The following is a 17,298-nucleotide window of genomic DNA, read 5'->3' on the forward strand; positions in this document are numbered from 1 at the left end:
CCCGCATAGTGCTGACAGTTGTGTGAATGGAGAGGGGGGTCAGAGAGATGCTGCTTAGGTAGAAATGACAAGAAACGAGAGATGTGGGCTGAGCAGGAGGAAAAAGGCAAGGATGACCCTTAGGTTTCGAGCCAGGCTATCTGGGAGGATGGTGGTGCCCTGGACGGTGATAGAAACGGGGAAGAGGTGAGAGTTTAGGAGAAAAGGCCATGCCTTGTTTTGGGATTCCTACAGAATGAAGCTCAGGAGAGAGATCAAGGTTGGTTGTACGGATCTGGGAATCGTCTACACAGAGGTGATTATCAAACCCACGGGAGCTGATGAGATCACCAGATGAGAGGATAGAGAGATGAGGCCCCAAGACTTAGGCAGCAGCTAGGAGGCGCCAGAGTGTGCAGAGCGCTGGGCCTGTGGTCAGGAAGACTTGAGTTCAAATCTAACCTCAGGTATTTATTAGCCGTATGACTTCAGACAGTTAACGTTTGTTTCCTCATCTGTAAAATGGTAATAATAAGAGCACCTACCTCCTGGGATTGTTGTGAGGATCAAATTAGATTCTTGTAAGAAGTGCTTAGCACAGTGTCTGACACAGTAAATACTACAGAAATGCTTTTATCCTTCCCCTCCACCCCTTCCCCCAAGCCAGAGTCTTGAAGGCATAACCTGGCATGGTCAGATAGATAGGAGAATGGTCAGAAGGCAGTGTCATGAATACCTAGAGAAGAGAGAACGCAGTGTCACTGTTCTAAGCCTCCCCTGGGTAGAGTGACTACCTGATGACGAGGAGCCCAGGGCCCCATCACTGGAGCTGAAGTGCTTGACTGGAGGCTAGAGGCTGAGGCGCGGCAGCTTCCTGGCCACATTTCAAGCTGGAAGGGGCCTTAGTGGTTGTCTAATCCAACTCTTTGTTTGTAGTTTTTGGGTTTTAATTAATTAATTAGTCAATTAATTAATTGATTCATCCATTCATTTATTTACAAATGAGGGATTCTGAGACCCCAAGAAGTCTGGTGATGTGCCTCCTTATTAATTCCGAAGTGATACGTGAGATGTGAAGGATAGAGCATCACTTACTTTATGAAGGGTGGGGGGGATCAGATAAAAGACAGCATCATGGTAGAATGGTGACATTTGAACTCTTAAAGGATTTGTAGGATTTCAGTGGGGGAGGGTGGAAATGAATCATTAAAGGATGGTGAAGACATTGAGGGTAGGATATTTCAGAGAAGAAAAAGTATCTGTGTGTGTGGAAAGGACAGTACATGGTTCTGTCTGTGAAGGTCAGGGCTCTGGGAAAGGCATGGTTTTCAATGCAATTTTCATGCTTAAAATCTTCAAAACACTATGACCGAACCTTGAAATACGTATGTAATCAGCTGTTATTACTTCCAGTATGGGTACATCCAAGAGGCTACATAATTACTTCATGATCAATTAATTTCACAATTTTTACAATTAGATTTGAAGATGAAATTATTTTGGTCAGCCATGTTACCTAGCATAGCTCCAATTTGCTGTGTTGATGTTGGAAGGCAGGTGTCCACAGTTTTACTCTGGTTTTCAGTAATTTTCAATCAAAATTATTCAACTGCCTGGAAATTTCTTGATTAAGGGATACTTTTTTAAGACCTATTTTAGGGTGAGAGAGATTTCTGTTAACTCCAATATTTTTTCCTCGTCTTGCTTAACATTTTTATCAGTGGTGTGGATAAAGGTGTAGATGGCATGCTTATCAAATGTAATCCCTCTGTTAAAATGAGAGAATCACAGAATTGCAGAGTTAGAAGGGATCTTCAAGACTATCCACTCCCATTCATCCTGGAAAAAGGCATCCCTGCAAAAACACATCACTTATACAGCCATCCAGCCTTTGCTTGAAAGCTTTGGTGACAGGGAAACCACTGTCTGCTAAGGCACTCCTTTCCTAGTTTGGGTATTCCTAATTGTTGTTGTTTTTCAGTCATTTTCAGTCCTATCTGACTCTTCATGACCCCATTTGGGGTCTTCTTGGCAAAGATACTGGAGAGGTTTGCCATTGGCTTCTCTGGATCATTTTACAGATGAGGAAACTGAGGCAAACAGGGTTAAGTGACTTGTTCAAGGTCACACAGCTAGTAAATATCTAAGACTGGATTTAACCCCAGGTCTTCCTAACTCTGAACCCAGAGCTTTATGCACTGCACCACCTAGAGTCTACAAAACTACAAATTTCCTATCCCTATTGTTAGGACATTCTTTCCTGACTCCAAACTGAAATTTGCCTCTTTTCAACTTCTATCACTTTGAAGGCTGCCCTCTAGGGCCCAAAAGAATAAATCGTATTCCTTTTCTATACAACAGCCCCTTGGACACTTGAAACCTAATTATCATGTTGCCTCTGAATTTTCTTGTCATGATGTTAAGCCAGTAAATAGTGGGTGCTACATAAATGCTCCTTGGCTTGACGACCATAGCATTCCTAGTTCTTTGACCTCTGGTTGTCTTCCTATGGATGGTTTCCAGTTTACCAATGTCCATCCTGAACTGTGGTGCCTAGAACTGGACACAGTATTTCAGGTGTAGTCTGACTAGGGCAGAGTATAGTGGTACTATCCACCTCCTTATTATTAAAGGCTATGTCCTTTTTTTTTTTTTTAAAGATTAAATCATATGTCCATTTATTTTTCTCAATATTCTTTTTAAAAAAATTGAGTTCCAAATTCTCTCCCTCCCTCCAGCTCCTCCCCTATCCATTGAGAAGGTAAGCAATATAAGCTCAATTATCCACGTGAAGTCATATAAAACATATCTTCACATTAAGCTATGCCTTTCTTTATGTAGCCCACGTTTACACCAGTTTTTTGGGCTACGATATCACAGTATACTTAGCTAACTAAAGCTACTAAAAGTCCCTGGCTGTTTTTCAAATACAAGCAGCTGGGTGGCTCAGTGAATAGAGAATTAGACTTGGAGTCAGGAAGACCTGAGTTCAAATCCCACCTTGGACTCTTATTAGCTATGTGACCCTGGGCAAATCACCCAATGCCTCAGTCTTCTCATCTGTAAAATAGAACTAATAATAACACTTACCTCACAGGGTTGTTGTGAGGATAATATGAGATACTATCTGTATAGCACTTTGCAAAGCTGAAAGTGCTATGTAAATCCTAGCTGTAGCTATTATTATGTAAACTGCAGTCTCACATGTCTCCCACACCTTGTACTTATGAAATTGACATTTGAACCCAATTGGATTTCATCTTATTAAATTCAACCCAGTGCTACGGACTGTCAAGATATTTTTGGATCAGGATTCAAACGGCTAGTTTGTCCCCTCCTTGGGTCATTTGCAGATTTGCTAAGTGTGCCCTTTATCCTTGATTGAAGACGGGTGTGGGGAAAACATGTGCACAGATACAGAGATATAAAGTAGCTATGTAATGGGATGTGCTCAAAGGACTGGGCCCTCGATGGAGATACAAAGTAACTGCCAGAGGAAGAGATTGCCAGCAACCCGGGGGGTGGGGGGGTGGGGGGGGGAGATCAGGAAAGGCTTCCTGTAGGAAGAAGCCCCCTAGAGCTGCTTGGGACAAAGTTCAGGATTCTACGAGGTTGGGGTAAGAAAAAAGCCTGTTCCAGTCACCTGTTCAAAGCAGGCACTTTGCAAATGATTGTCTTCCAATCTTTTTGAAACTCCTGGTTTACTTCCCTGGTCCTAAATGGAATGACATGGTAGAGTGGAAAGAGCACGTCTCCCTACCTCAGCCCTATTTAACCTCACCTGGCCCTGCTTTCCTCCTCTGTAAAATGAGGGGATTGACTTGTTCCATTTTCAGCTCAAAATCTCTGATTCTATGACCTTAGAGCTCCTCTCATCCAACCCTCTCATTTTACAAATGAGGAAACTGAGGCGCAGCAAGGTTAAGTGATTTGACAGGGTTACATAGGTAAGCAGGCGGCCAAGGCAGGGTCCTTTGCTTCCAAAGCCAGCGCTCTTTCTAACTGATCACTTTAAAATCCTATGACTCTGTGACCATGAATACCCAAACAGTGAAAGAATTTCATGAAGAAATAGATTTTAAAGAAGGAATTGGAAAGAGTTCTGATACAATCCCACAGGATATGGAAAACTGGAACAAATTGTAGACATACTTTATGACCCAAAAGAATGAGTCTGCCCCCTTAATTTGGACCTTTGTGTGATCTGATGATGCCCTCCGTCGTCCCTCCTCCTTACCCCCAAGCCCAGGTGAAGTGTTCTCTCCTCTGTAAAAGAATTATTGACTAGACCTAAATTTAACATAGCCTACGGTGAGTTTCTTACTGTAAGCATTCTGGGAATTTGACAGGGCCGGATGTCAAATTAAGCTGGCTATACCAGATCAGCTGCCGAGAAACTTCATCCTATAATTCTGGGTAAAAAAAAAAAAAAAATCAATAGAAGATATAATGAAAATCCTGAAATACAGGAAACTTCTGCATTCAATTTAAAAGCTCTTAAAAGAGTAAATGCACTTGGTCATGTTGGAAATAAGCTTGATAGATAGATATGAGCCCCGTGTTTCCTTCCATCTGCAAAATGGATGTTTATGGCCTGTTCTTTTTCTTGCTATCATTTAATTTAGAGAGCTGTCAAATGACTGCTGGTAGGAAGGAAATTAGGCGGGCAGGGAGTGCATCTTCACCTTTTTCCTGTGATAGGTCCTTTGCCGGGCAGGGGAACCCTCAAAATAATGTTTTTAAATACCTAAAATGAAATACATAGGATTACAAAGGAAACTAATGATATTGAAACAGTTATCAAGTAATTAAAAGTTCATAGACACCCCTCCCCAAAATGTATCCATGGGCTCTAGGTTAAGAACCTGTACACTATAGGAGAAAAGTGACCCCAGACTCTGCTGTTGAAATAGTGCAAGCTCCTCCAGGGCTGAGGTGATCCCACTTTGGTCTGTGTGTATAGCAGGTGCCTAATAAATGCCTCTTGATTTAGTTGGAAGCAGTGTGGTAGAGAGCTGGACTTGGGGTCAGGAAGCCCTGGGCTTGAGTCTCTCCTCAGATACTTACTATCTCTGTGTGATCCTGGGCAGTACCTGGCTGAACCTCAGTTTGCTTCTTTGTAGAACAGGGATAGGAACCTCACAAGGTTGTTCTGAGAGTCAATGAGATAATGTATGTCATAAAACGGAGTAGAAATCTCAGGGGTCCTATATCACTGCATTTGACTTTCTGATCCCCCCATAAAAAGAGGTCCTTTAGTTCTTGGAGGAGATGGCCGCCTTGATGTAGTGGAAGGAGCACTGCCACTAGAATCAGAGGACTTGGGTTCAAATCCTGCCTGTGATGCTTAACTGCCTTTATGACCTTAAACATATCGTTTTATCTCTATGGCCTCAGTTTCCTCATCTGGAAAATGAAAGGATTGAACTAGATGGCTTCTAAGGTCCTTTCCAGTTCTGGATGGGAAATCTTATGATCCTATGCTTTCTCCCTTGCTCTGCCTACTTTATTCCTCTACCAGACGGGTCAAAGGCAACTTCTGCTGGAACTCATAGGGGCCCAGGGATCTGCCCATCTGTCCCCAGACATGAGGTCACTCCTGTGTACCCAGGCTATTGGTTGGATGGCCTGAGGTCTTCCCTCACCACCATGATCTTGAATTCCCCTCTCTAATTCTCATCTCCTTTCATCCATCTTCCCCGCCTCACTCCTCTCAGATTTCTTCTTCACCCTCATCATGAATTCTAGGCTTCCAGCCCTGCCTATTCTCTGGCCATTACCCCCAATCTGGCCTCACTTTTCTCCATAACTTCTCAGCCCTATAATTGACAAATTCAGGGCCATCCTTCACCTTTGCTCCTTTTTCTGACTGCCCATAATGCCTTGCCAATCCTCCACCCTAGGTCATCCCTTCCACTTTTACTCTTCCACTGTGAAGGAAGCTTCCCTTGCCTGTGGAGGCTCGCACGATCTAATATCAGCTGAGCTCTCACTGCTACATGGCAACCCTTTTATTCTTCCATTATTGTTTCTAACCTTCTCTTCTGTCCTTAAAGCCCCTCTCTTAGTAGCCTGCCCCAAAGTCTCTTTCTCTGTGTCTCTGCGTCTTTGTTAGAATGTAAGCTCCATGTGGGCATCTAAGGAATACGATTAGACATAGTGTCCAGCCTCCCACTGTGCTGCCTTATTTATCTGTGTTCCAGTGAATCCCTCCTTTTATCAGCTTCTTCCACCATCTTGTCTAATTCTGGCCCATGTCTTTCAGTGAAATCTCCATAGTGGAATCCATTGGCTAGAGGTCTTTCTCTTGCTCCTTGAATCTTCTGTGGGTACTGGTGCAAAGCAAGGGGGTGATTGTCACATGATCCTTTATTTCTGTAACCTGCTGTGCCAGCCTTCTCTTCTGATCCCAAATGCCCTTGATGATGTCTCTTAGGACGCTTCTTGGCCACAGATACCTCCTAAGACACTTCATTAGAAGCTAGCTCGAAATGTCCATTGTCTGTTTTAAGACTGATAGTACCTTCACATCACATCGCCTTCCCAACAGAGAAGGAACTCATTCCATCTTGACTGGCCAGATTCCTGGTTGCCCTGTCCAAATGCCATGATGTATCAGGTATCAATAAGGCTCAATATTGTGTGTCTGTTTTAGCATGAACTCTCAGAATGCAATGATTGAGGGATTATCTTAGAATCTTTTAACATAGTTGACATCTTGGTTACCCCGAATTTACAATATTCCTGATTTGGAAGTAAAGATTATTTTTTTGATAGAAGGATGAGGGAAGGAGTTGTGACTTCAAAATAGAGTGAATTAAACTTTTTTTGGGGGGGGTCCTCAAAGAGTCTTAAAAACGGAAAATTTTTCATAATAAACTAACATATGATTTTAATGACATCAGTTTCCAGGAATGTTAGATTCCAATAGTAGCATGTCATGTATGAGAGGCAACATGGTTTAATGGATAGATTATTGGACTTGATATCGGGAAGACCTGAATTCAAATTCTACCCCCAAGACTGATTAGCTGTGTGACTCTGGATAGATCACTTAACTCTCTGAGTCACAGTGGGGATAAGACAGCTAGTTGGTGCACTACATAGACCACTGGGCTTGGAATCAGGAAGACTCATCTTCATGACTTCGAATCTGGCCTCAGACACTTATTAGCTGTGTGACCCTGGGCAAGTCACTTAACCCTGTTTACTTCGGTTTCCTCATCTGTAAAATGAGTTGGAGAAGGAAATGACAAACCACTCCAGTATCTTTGTCAAGAAAACCTCAAATGGGTTCGTGAAGAGTGGGACACAACTGAAAATGACTGAACCAAACAAGTGCTTAATCAATGCTTGCTTCCTTAATCAATGACAGCTCTCTAGACCATCTATAACTTCCTACACATGAAATTGCAGGTCTAGTCCAAACACTTCCCCCCCAAAAATCTTGGATAAGCAAAGCTAGGTATCATTTGCATACAGAAGAGAAATGACTTAGAATACGGACAGCTCAAGGGCATTGATTTGACATTCCTATTTGGGGGCTTTCCAGGGCTGTTTTTAATGTGGTCTTCATTTCATAACAATAGTTCACATTTACATAGCATTTTAAGGCTTGTAAAGCACTATGTAAACATTATCTCATTTGATCCTCACGACCTTGGGAGGTAAGTGCTGTTATTATCCCTATTTTAAGATGTGGAAACTGAGGCTCAGATCAACGGTGAAATGTCTTGTCCAGGATCACACAGCAGGGAGGTAAGCGTCTAAAATGGGATTTGAATCCAGGCCTTCCCGACTCCCAAGTCCACAGTCCTAACTATATGCCCTTCTATCTTTGCATCCCTTCATTTAATAATAGTGATGATAATAACTGGGTTTTCTAACATTTTTATAGCTTATAGAATTCTTTCTCACAATGCTGCTGTGAGACAGGTAACACAAGTGTTGTTTTCCCCTTTACAGATAAGGGAATGGAGGCTCAGAAAAGTTCAGTCTCTTAATAAACATTTATTAAGCACCTACTATGTGCCAGATATTGTGTTAAGGGCTAGGATACAAAAAGAAGCAAAAGACAATCCCTGCCCTCAAGGAGCTTACCCTCTAACGTGAGTTGCCCTGGGTCACAACTCTAGGAAGCTTCAAGGGTTTGATTTGAAACTGGATGCCTTGATTCCAAAGTCACTGTTTTTTCCACAGCATTATGTAAGGTTTTAGGTGGTGGTGGCGGTCCTTATTGTTAAATCTCCTGATGCTGGTATTCTGGTGATTGAGTCTTCCCCACTCCTCAGAGGACCCCATAGCTCCTAATCGTGACATATGTGCTCAGAGCAGTGGGTGACAGCAGCAGATATCGCCCTAGTCCTTCAAGGTGTGAGCCCCACAGACTGGCAGCTGCTTAAATAGAACGCTCAGGCAAACTGTTTCCCTCAGGCCAACACGGGCTGAGGCCAGCTGTAGTTAGTAGAATGGGAGTCAACCAGGACAGCCAGCATAAATCAACCCCACCCAACCTGTGTTCTGCCCTCCTGAGCCAAACACTTTTCTGTAATCAGCAAAGAGATAGCCTGGAAGGATTCTGTAGTGATCGTAGTAACAATTTCTGCATTTGGAGTAAACTGCATGAAATACACTTTTAAGACAAATTTACTTGGGATGGGGGAGACCATGGGATATCAACCCATGAGCAGGATCTGCAGGGTGCTGATGGGGAACAGGAGGAAAATAAGCCTGTTGTCTGGTAGCTTCCTATTTTAACTAATTATTCTTTGTGTCGTAGCATCATAGATTTAGAGCTGAAGACGTATTGTACATTCTGCATTTCTTTTTGGACAGATGAAGAAACTGAGTCACAGAGAGATTGAGTGACTTGTCCCAAGTCACACAGATAATAAAATAAGGGTAGATCTTAGTTGATTCTAGGCTGATGAAAGACAGAATATGTTTTCAGCACTCTCTAAGTTTCAGGGCTCTCAGACAAAGCCCCAGCTGCCTTGACCTAGTTATGACTCTAGGACCCCATATTCTCTGAACATTTTCATCAAGAAGAATAATAGATAACAACTAGGTGGCACAGTGGGCCTGAAGTCAGGAAGACTCATCTTCCTGAGTTCAAATCTGGCATCAGACACTTACTACGTGTGACCCTGGGCAAGTCACTTCACCCTGTGTGCCTCAGTTTCCTCATCTGTAAAATGAGCTGGAGAAGGAAATGACCAATCACTCCAGTATCTCTGCCAAGAAAACCCCAAATGGGGTCATGGAGAGTCAGATACAACTGAAACAACTTAACAACAACAAACTTTTATATATTGCTTTAAGATTAGCAAAGTACTTTCCATATACTATCTCATTTGATCAAGGATACCTTTGAGCCACAAGGCAGCTAGGTGGTGCAGTGGCTAGAGCCCTGGTCCTGGAGCCAGGAAGACCTGAGTTCACATCTAGCCTTAGACACATTCTAGCTGAGTTATCCTCATCTATAAAATCTTTAACAGCACCTACCTCCCATGTTCGTTGTGAGGATAAAATAAGATAATAATTGTAAAGCACTTAGCACAGTGCCAGCACATAGTAAGCACTTAAAAAATACTTGTTTCCTCCCTCCCTTCCTTTCTTCCCTCCTTCTTTCTTTCATTCCCATCCTTTCCTCCCTTCCTCCCTTCCTTCCTCCTTCCCTCCCTCCCTCTCTTCTTTCCTTCCTTCCTTCCTCCCTCCCTTCCTTCCTTCCTTTCTTCCCTCCTTCCTTCTTTCCAGCCATCATTCTTATGAAGATTTTTAAATGATGAGAAAGTAGTCATATGAGTCAGTGGTAATTGGTGCCCCTTAGATTATCTTTTTTTTTTTTTTAAGTGTGATATTGTTGGTGATTTTTCTGTACTTATACCCTTTCTCCCTCCTTGAGAGACCTTGTAAAACAAACCCTCAGTGTTTTCAGGATTGATTCTCCTCCAGAATGGATTCCTGTGATATGTACTTGGTCTGCTTCTGCGATTCTCTGGGATTTTGTCTTCTTAAGTGCCTTTCTGCTTCCTTATATCATACACTGGGGCCTGAGGTGTTAGCTTTAGAAACTAGAAACACTTTTACCTGGGACAGAAGAAGAGTGATGGCAGTCACATTGGTGCCATAGAGGACAATCCACATCTTAGCACAGTTACAAGAGGAAAAAGAGTAGCCTGTCCTCCAGGGAGACTTGTTTAAGCCTTTGTGGAGGTGGGAGGGTTGGAAGGCTTTGGGGAAGGGGAGCCATAGCCATAGGATTCTGTAGTGAGGGCTATGCCAAGAAGCAGAGAAGCCCAGGGATAGATGTGTCTGGGAGACCACTGTGGGAAGGCACTGTGTCCCCTGAATGTCAGTGCCTTGTGGCAAAACCCAGATGGCCTCAAACTGTAATCTGAGGGCTGGTTCCACTGTCACTGTTGAGGAAAATAGAGGATTATAGAAATATTAGTAAATCTAAACCATGTCATCAATTTATTGATCTCCTACTTCATTGATGAATGCCCTTGAGATGATGAGAAGCAGTGCGAAATAGTAGATAGAAAGCTGGCCTTAGAGTCCAGAAGACCTGGATTCAAGTCTTGCCTTTGACACCTACTGACTATGTGTGTGATCTTGGGTGAGTCACTTGATAACTCAATGCCACAGGCAAATTCCTAAGATTATAAATTGAAGAAAAAGTGCTGATCCATATTGATAGAGGAGTCCCCATGTCAATGAAATCACGAGTCTAGTTCCCATACACTGGGGCAACAGAGCTTGTCTGAGTCTCACCCTGAGTTTTACACAAACTTATTTTTACTTCCACTGTTGTTCCCTGTTCATGGGGTGATCCTGCTGAGGATGTTTCCGTTCTAAACCAGTGCTGCTATCGGCTGCCATGCCCCTCTATTTAGCAAGGGGATGAGGTGTTTGTTCACTGGGATATCTGGGCTCTGTTAGCCCAGCATACAATCTGCTTTCTGTCCGTTAAACATTTGTGGTAAAGGGTGATCATCAAGGTCAATGTCTTTGTCTTTTTCCATTTCCAACTTTTCAGCATTTCCAACATTTTTGAACCAGCCAGATCAAAGCTGCTGTAGTTATGGACAGTGTCGTCTTTTCATCTTTACCCTGTCTTTGAAGGTGATGTTGCATTTTCTCTAGCCAATCTATGGTGTGACTGCAGAGACATCCGATCATGAAATGACCGCCATATTATATGCCTCATTTGTTTGTTTTTCAAACAAACTTAATCTATCATGACCACATCAGAGGATATTAATAAGTCATACCACCTATGCTAGTGTGCTTCTTTGAATATGGATACAGATTCTCAGAGGCATCTTCCCCAGGAGGAAGAAAATGCTGAAACAACAGCCCCGTGGAACTTTCTGGTTAGGGGCAGATATGTGTGTGTGCCAGCTTCCTGCTGGCAGATGTCCAAGACGTTGTGGCTTTGGCAGTGGTTATAGTATGCATAATCAACTTGACTTCCCCAAGGGATGGAAGATACAGTGCTAAGGAGAAAATTGGGAAAGCCAGCTCTTAATTTCTGGAGCTATTCAGCAAAGCTGAATTTATTGAAAATTACACACTGGGCCTCTTTCATTCCAGCTTTGGTTATGTTCCAGGGCTTGAAAATGAATATTGAGCTCAAGGTTCTTTTCATTAAATCCTTTCCTCCATCTTGAATTACTTTTTTGAAATTCTGAACTTAATAAACTTTTATACCACCACCTCTTCCCCCTCAAAAAATCCCAAACCCACCATCTAACTAGCTGCCTGATGTTGAGGAAAGAATGCAGGATTTGGAGTCAAGAGGCTTTGGTTCGAATCTCAGCTTGGGGCACTTACCAGCTGTGTGACTATGGACAAGTCTCTTGGTCTATTTCCTTATGGGTGAGATGAGAGTGATAATATATGCCCAAGCTACCTCACAAGTTGGTTTTGAGGCCTCTGCCCTTTGTAAACATTATGATGTTAAAGAAATTACTTGTTTCCTCCCAAATCTTTGTTTCTGTACTTTTAAAATAGCTTCTTTAAAATGTGTGTGTGTGTGTATATACATATATGTGTATGTATATATACATGTGTGTGTGCGTGTGTATTGACTAATATCCTAAATTTTTGGTTATAGTTGGGACCTATGACTCCATTGGTATAGGGAACTCCTGGAATAGGAATCTGCATTCTCCATGCAGATGATCAGCCACTTACATATAGTTTTAGAGAGTGGCCTGAGGTAGCTCAGTGTTTAGGTTTCTTGGCTGGGGTCAAGAAACGTCCACCATGGGTTAGGGGTAGGATTTGACCCTAGGTCTTGCTGACTTCTTGGCTCCCTGTCCATGATGCTACAGCATCTCTCATCCTGAGTTCCATTTTGGTTAATAATACTGCAAACTTTTCTCAGGTGTGAGTACACAGAAGGGAGAAGTGAGTCAGGATGCCAGATACTGATTTCTTTGCCTTTGTTATTTCAGGGATATCGGAACCATCCTTTGAGGCAAAATGTGAAGATCGTTTGTTTAAGAACTTGTTTCGAGACTACGAAAAATGGGTTCGTCCCGTGAAACACCTGAATGACAAAATAAAAATAAAGTTTGGCCTTGCAATCTCTCAGTTAGTAGATGTGGTATGTGTATGTGCAGATTATGATAATAATGAACATTTCTAATATATTTTATGGTTACAAAGTGATGTATGAACATTATCCCAGGATGACCTTGTGAAATGAAGGTAGTATATTGTTAGAACCTCAGTTTCCCCATCTGTAAAATAGGAATGAGAGTTTGAACAGTCTTGGCTAAGGAGTGGAGCTAAGTCTCTAGCCCTCTATACCATGTTGGCTTCTTACATGATGAAGATGATTATATGCAAATAGGTACTTGCATATGTAATACTAATAACAGCCAACATTTGTAGAGATCTTTGTAGATATTTTCTCAGTTGAACCTCATAACAACCTTCTGTGGTCATCTTACAGGTGTTTTTACCCCATTTTATAGAGGATAAAAATGAGACTCACAGGTTAAGTGACCTTTCCATGGTCACATAGCTCATATTGGAAGCAGGATTCTAACCCAGGTTTTCCTGACTTTAAAACCTAGAGAACACAGAAAACATCCCCCTCCCTCCCCTTCCCCAAGCCACTTTGTGTGGAGAATTCCCTCCTTTGGTCTAGTAAAACTCATGCTGAACTCAGAATCACTAAATGTTTTTTTTAAATAAATAGACACCCTTTCAAACAATATCACCTTTCTATCATCACAGAAAGGTGAGAATTTATGTTGAATTTCCCCTAGAGAAGATCCTTCAATCTGCCTTCATAACGCATTCTAATGTGAGTCTCTTCTTGCCTGGAAATTCTTCCTTATAACCTAATTTCCTCATGTTCCCTTTTCGGAATAGTTTTTGGTTGTTCTGACTTTAAGCCCCTCAATCAGCATGTGCTTATTGTGTGGCTACAGCTGTCAATAAGGTAGGGGTGGGGTAAATGGGTACCAAAGGTGTTTTGCAGTGGCTACCCCAAAGAAGTTTGTTATCTGGTTAGGGAGACCCACTGTGTACGTACGTGAAACAGAAACAGTGTTTACAGATATCGTCTCATGTGGTCATCACACCAACCCTAGGAAGCAGGTGCTATTTATCCCCATTTCACAGATGAGGAAACTGAGTCGGGGAGCAGTTAAGTGACTTGCCTAGGTTCACATGGCTGGTGAGTGTTAGAGGAGGGAGCTGAATCCAGATCTAGTCCTCTATCCAAAATTCTGTGTGGCCTCATGTGGAAATGCAGAGTTGGGAAAGATTGGTGAGTGGTATTTGTCAGGAAAGTCTTCATGCAGGATGTGGCATTTGAGCAGAGCCTTGAAGAACACAGAGAATTTAGACCATGTAAGAAAAGGAGGAAGAATGCTGCAAGCAAAGGGAATCTAAGCACATATCGGGCATTGGGGGACAGTAGACACACTGACTGGGCTAAGTCAGCAGGTACATAGTAGGAAGTTGTTCAGCAAACATTTATTAAACATCTGTTGTTGTTCAGTTGTTTGAGTTGTGTTTCACTCTCTGTGACCCCATTTGGGGTTTTCTTGACAAAGATACTGGAGTGGTTTGCTATTTCCTTCTCCAGCTCATTTTACAGATGAGAAAACAAGCAAACAGAGTGAAGTGACTTGCTCAGGGTCACACAGCTAGTAAGGGTCTCACAAAGATGAGTCTTCCTGACACCAGGCCTGGTGCTCTATCCCCTGTACCACCCAGCTGCCCAACTATGTGCCAGACACTAGACTAAGTGCTAAGGATACCAAGAAAGGGGAAAACAGGCCCTGCCCTCAAGGAGCTTACATTCTAATGAGGAGAAGGTGACAAGTATTCAGCCTGGACTGGAATAGGGAGAGACTAGAACTGGGAAGACCAGTTTATAGGAGACCAATAAGACTGAGTAGGGTTTGACTGGAATATTGAGGAGGTAGGAGAAGGGTCAGTGTAATACAGTGGAGAAAGCCTTGAGTCTCAGAGTCACATGATCCAAGGTCAAATTCTGGCTTGGCCATTTATTAGCAGTGTGACCTTTGGCAGGTCACTTCTCCCTGGGCCTCAGATTCCCCATCTGGGAAACAAGGGGTTGGACTAATTGATCTTTGAAGGTCTTTTCTCTGTGATGATGTTAAGTCAAAGTCAAAGTCCAAGGCTTCACACCTGGTTGGCTAGGGAAGATGTTAGCAGAAAGAAGGATGTCAGAAGAGGTACAAGGATGAATGTAAGTGGTCTGGGCCTTGGACGTGTCCAATTGGAGGTGGTGATGGAAACTTTGAGAGGAAACATCCAGAGGCAGTGGGAAATAAGAGGACTAGGATTTGGGTCTTTAGCATAAAGGCGACAGTCGAAAGTCTTGAGAGTGGAAATGAGCTCTTGAAAAAATGAACGGAGAGGAAGACAGCACAGGTATGAGCGTGCCGTTCCTCTACTCCAAAAGCCTTCCATGGCTCCTCGTTGCCTCCAGGAGAAGATACAAACTCTTTAACCTGGTGTTTTAGGCCCAACCACCTTTGTAATTCTACCTCACTATCTTATTGCTACCCTTGAAGCACTTCAATTAAACTGGAGTATCAGCGGTTCCCCAAACATGGCATTCTATCCCCCACCTCCATGCATTTGTACAAGCTGCCTCCCATACGTGCAATGCACTCCGTCATCTCTGACTCTGCGAAGCCGTTCTCCTTTAAGGCTCAGGTTAGGGGTATCACCTCCTTTGGGAGGCTTTCCCTGATCCCCCCAGGTGTTAACACTCTGTCCTCAAATGACATTGTTTGCTCTTCCATGTACATGTGGCACATTCAATGGTCCCCAACTGCTAGCAGAAGGTAAGCTCCTTGAGGGCAGGGACTGTGCTATCTGCATCTTTGCTAATGCCAAGAGCCTGGCACATAGTAGGCTTTTTTTGTGTGTGTGGGGAGTGGGGGTAAGATTGTAGGCTCTTAATAAATGTTTATGAATTGAAAAGAATTGAGGTCTGATCAAGATCAACCCTGGTGATCTTGGTGATCTTTGCTGGGTCACCAACAAAGAAAGCAGAGAAAGACTGTTTAGAGAGGGTCCATAGGTGTCAAATGCATTAGTGAGGCTGTTCAGTCAACAACTATTTGAGTAGCTACTCTCTTGCAGGTCTGATACCAGGCACTGGGTGGTGTGGTGGTGGTGGGGGTACAGATATGAATTCAAGATCCTGTCCCTGCCTGCAGGGAGCTTACAATCTAGTGGGGGAGATAAGAGATATATGTAAGTCACTGTGAGCCCAAGGAAGGCTGGGAAGATGCAGTAAGAAAGGGTCAAAGTTCTGCTGTTCTTAGGCAGGGGAAGATTTGAAGGGTTGAAATGAGACCTGTAGGGATGAGGAGAATCAGAACATTGATTGAAGGCTTAGTAAAATACTTCTTTTTTTTTTGATGAGGCAATTGGGGTTAAGTGACTTGTCCAAGGTCACACAGCTAGTGAGTGTAATGTGTCTGAGGTCAGATTTGAACCCAAGTCCTCCTGACTCCAAGCCTGGTGCTCTATCCACTGCACCACCTAGCTGCCCCAGTAAAATACTTGTAAACTTTATTTTGTCTGAGGTGAAAAATCAAGTTCCTTTAGTCTTTTCTTTTTGAGACTTTAAGTTCAACATAAAACCTTAAGTAAGTGACTTCATATCTATGGGACTCAGTTTCCTCATCTGTAAAATGAAGGAGTTAGACCTGACTCCTAAGGTCCCTTCCCAGCTTTAAATCTACGATGCCATGCATTGTTCCTCTGGTTCTCCCCCTAGATCTTGGGTGGTGGGAGTCATAATTGACCCAGGCATCACATCCAAAATCTGAAAATTCTGCCCCATTTTTTCTTTTTATTCTTCTTTTCTTCTGAAACATTCTGTGGTCCCTTGCTGGTGACCTGTTATTTCTGGAAGTCTCCTGTGTTGCTATTATCTCACTTCTTTTTTCACTGGGGATTTTACATAACCACATAATCTTTATTCACTGTGTTGTGGTCCTTTCTAGTTTGCTTACTCATTTTCCATCTTATGAGTCTAATGGCTTTTGTTTTTTTGTTTTTTTTTGCTTGGGGGCTGATCTAATTCCCAATTTTGTGTTACCCATCCCCTCTCTTCTTTTTTTTTCCTTTCCTCAGGGTATTTATTTATTTTTAAATTTTTTTTAAAATTTTTAATGTGTTTTTAAAACTTTGGGTTACAAATTTTCTCCCTTCCTCCCTCCCCACCCACCCTCATTGAAAAGGCAAGCATCTCGATACATGTTATAGATGTGCAGTCATGCAACACACTTCCATAGTAGTCATGTTGTGAAAAACTAAGTGTATTTCCCTTCATCCTATCCTACCCCCCATTTATTCTAGTCTCTCTTTTGACCCTGTCCCTCCTCAGAAGTGTTTGCTTCTGATCATCCCCTCCTCCAATCTGCCCTCCCCTCTATCAACTCCCTGCTCTCTTGTCCCCTTCCCCCCTTATTTTCCTGTAGGGTAAGATAGATTTTCATACCCCATTGTGTAACTTATTCCCTCCTTAAGTCAAATCCTGTGAGAATAAGATTCACTCATTCCCTCTCCCCTTCCCCCATTTCCCCTCCACTGTAAGAGCCTTTTCTTGTCTCTTTCATGTAAGATAATTTACCCCATTCTACTTCTCCTTTTCTCCGTCTCCCAGTATAATCCTCTCTCACCCCTTAATTTTATCTTCCAGATATCACCCTTTCATTTTCAACTCACCCTGTGCCATCTATCTATCTATCCATCCATCTATCTATCTATCTATCTATCTATCTATCTATCTATCTATCTATC

The 17,298-nt window shown here is 42.7% G+C and overlaps 1 protein-coding gene across 1 annotated transcript in view; it reads left to right on the forward strand.

Moving 5' to 3' along the window:
- The first annotated feature begins 12,471 nt into the window (after nt 1–12,471).
- The window catches only part of CHRNA5 (cholinergic receptor nicotinic alpha 5 subunit), a 13,907-nt gene continuing 9,080 nt past the window's right edge, over nt 12,472–17,298 (forward strand). The window contains exon 1 of the mRNA XM_027840692.1: nt 12,472–12,595. The gene's annotated coding sequence lies outside the window, so the exon portion shown is untranslated. The remainder of the gene's footprint in view (nt 12,596–17,298) is intronic.

Source organism: Vombatus ursinus, unplaced genomic scaffold, assembly GCF_900497805.2.
Source record: "Vombatus ursinus unplaced genomic scaffold, bare-nosed wombat genome assembly UNPS02014847.1, whole genome shotgun sequence".
In the NCBI taxonomy this organism is placed as follows: Eukaryota; Metazoa; Chordata; class Mammalia; order Diprotodontia; family Vombatidae; genus Vombatus; species Vombatus ursinus.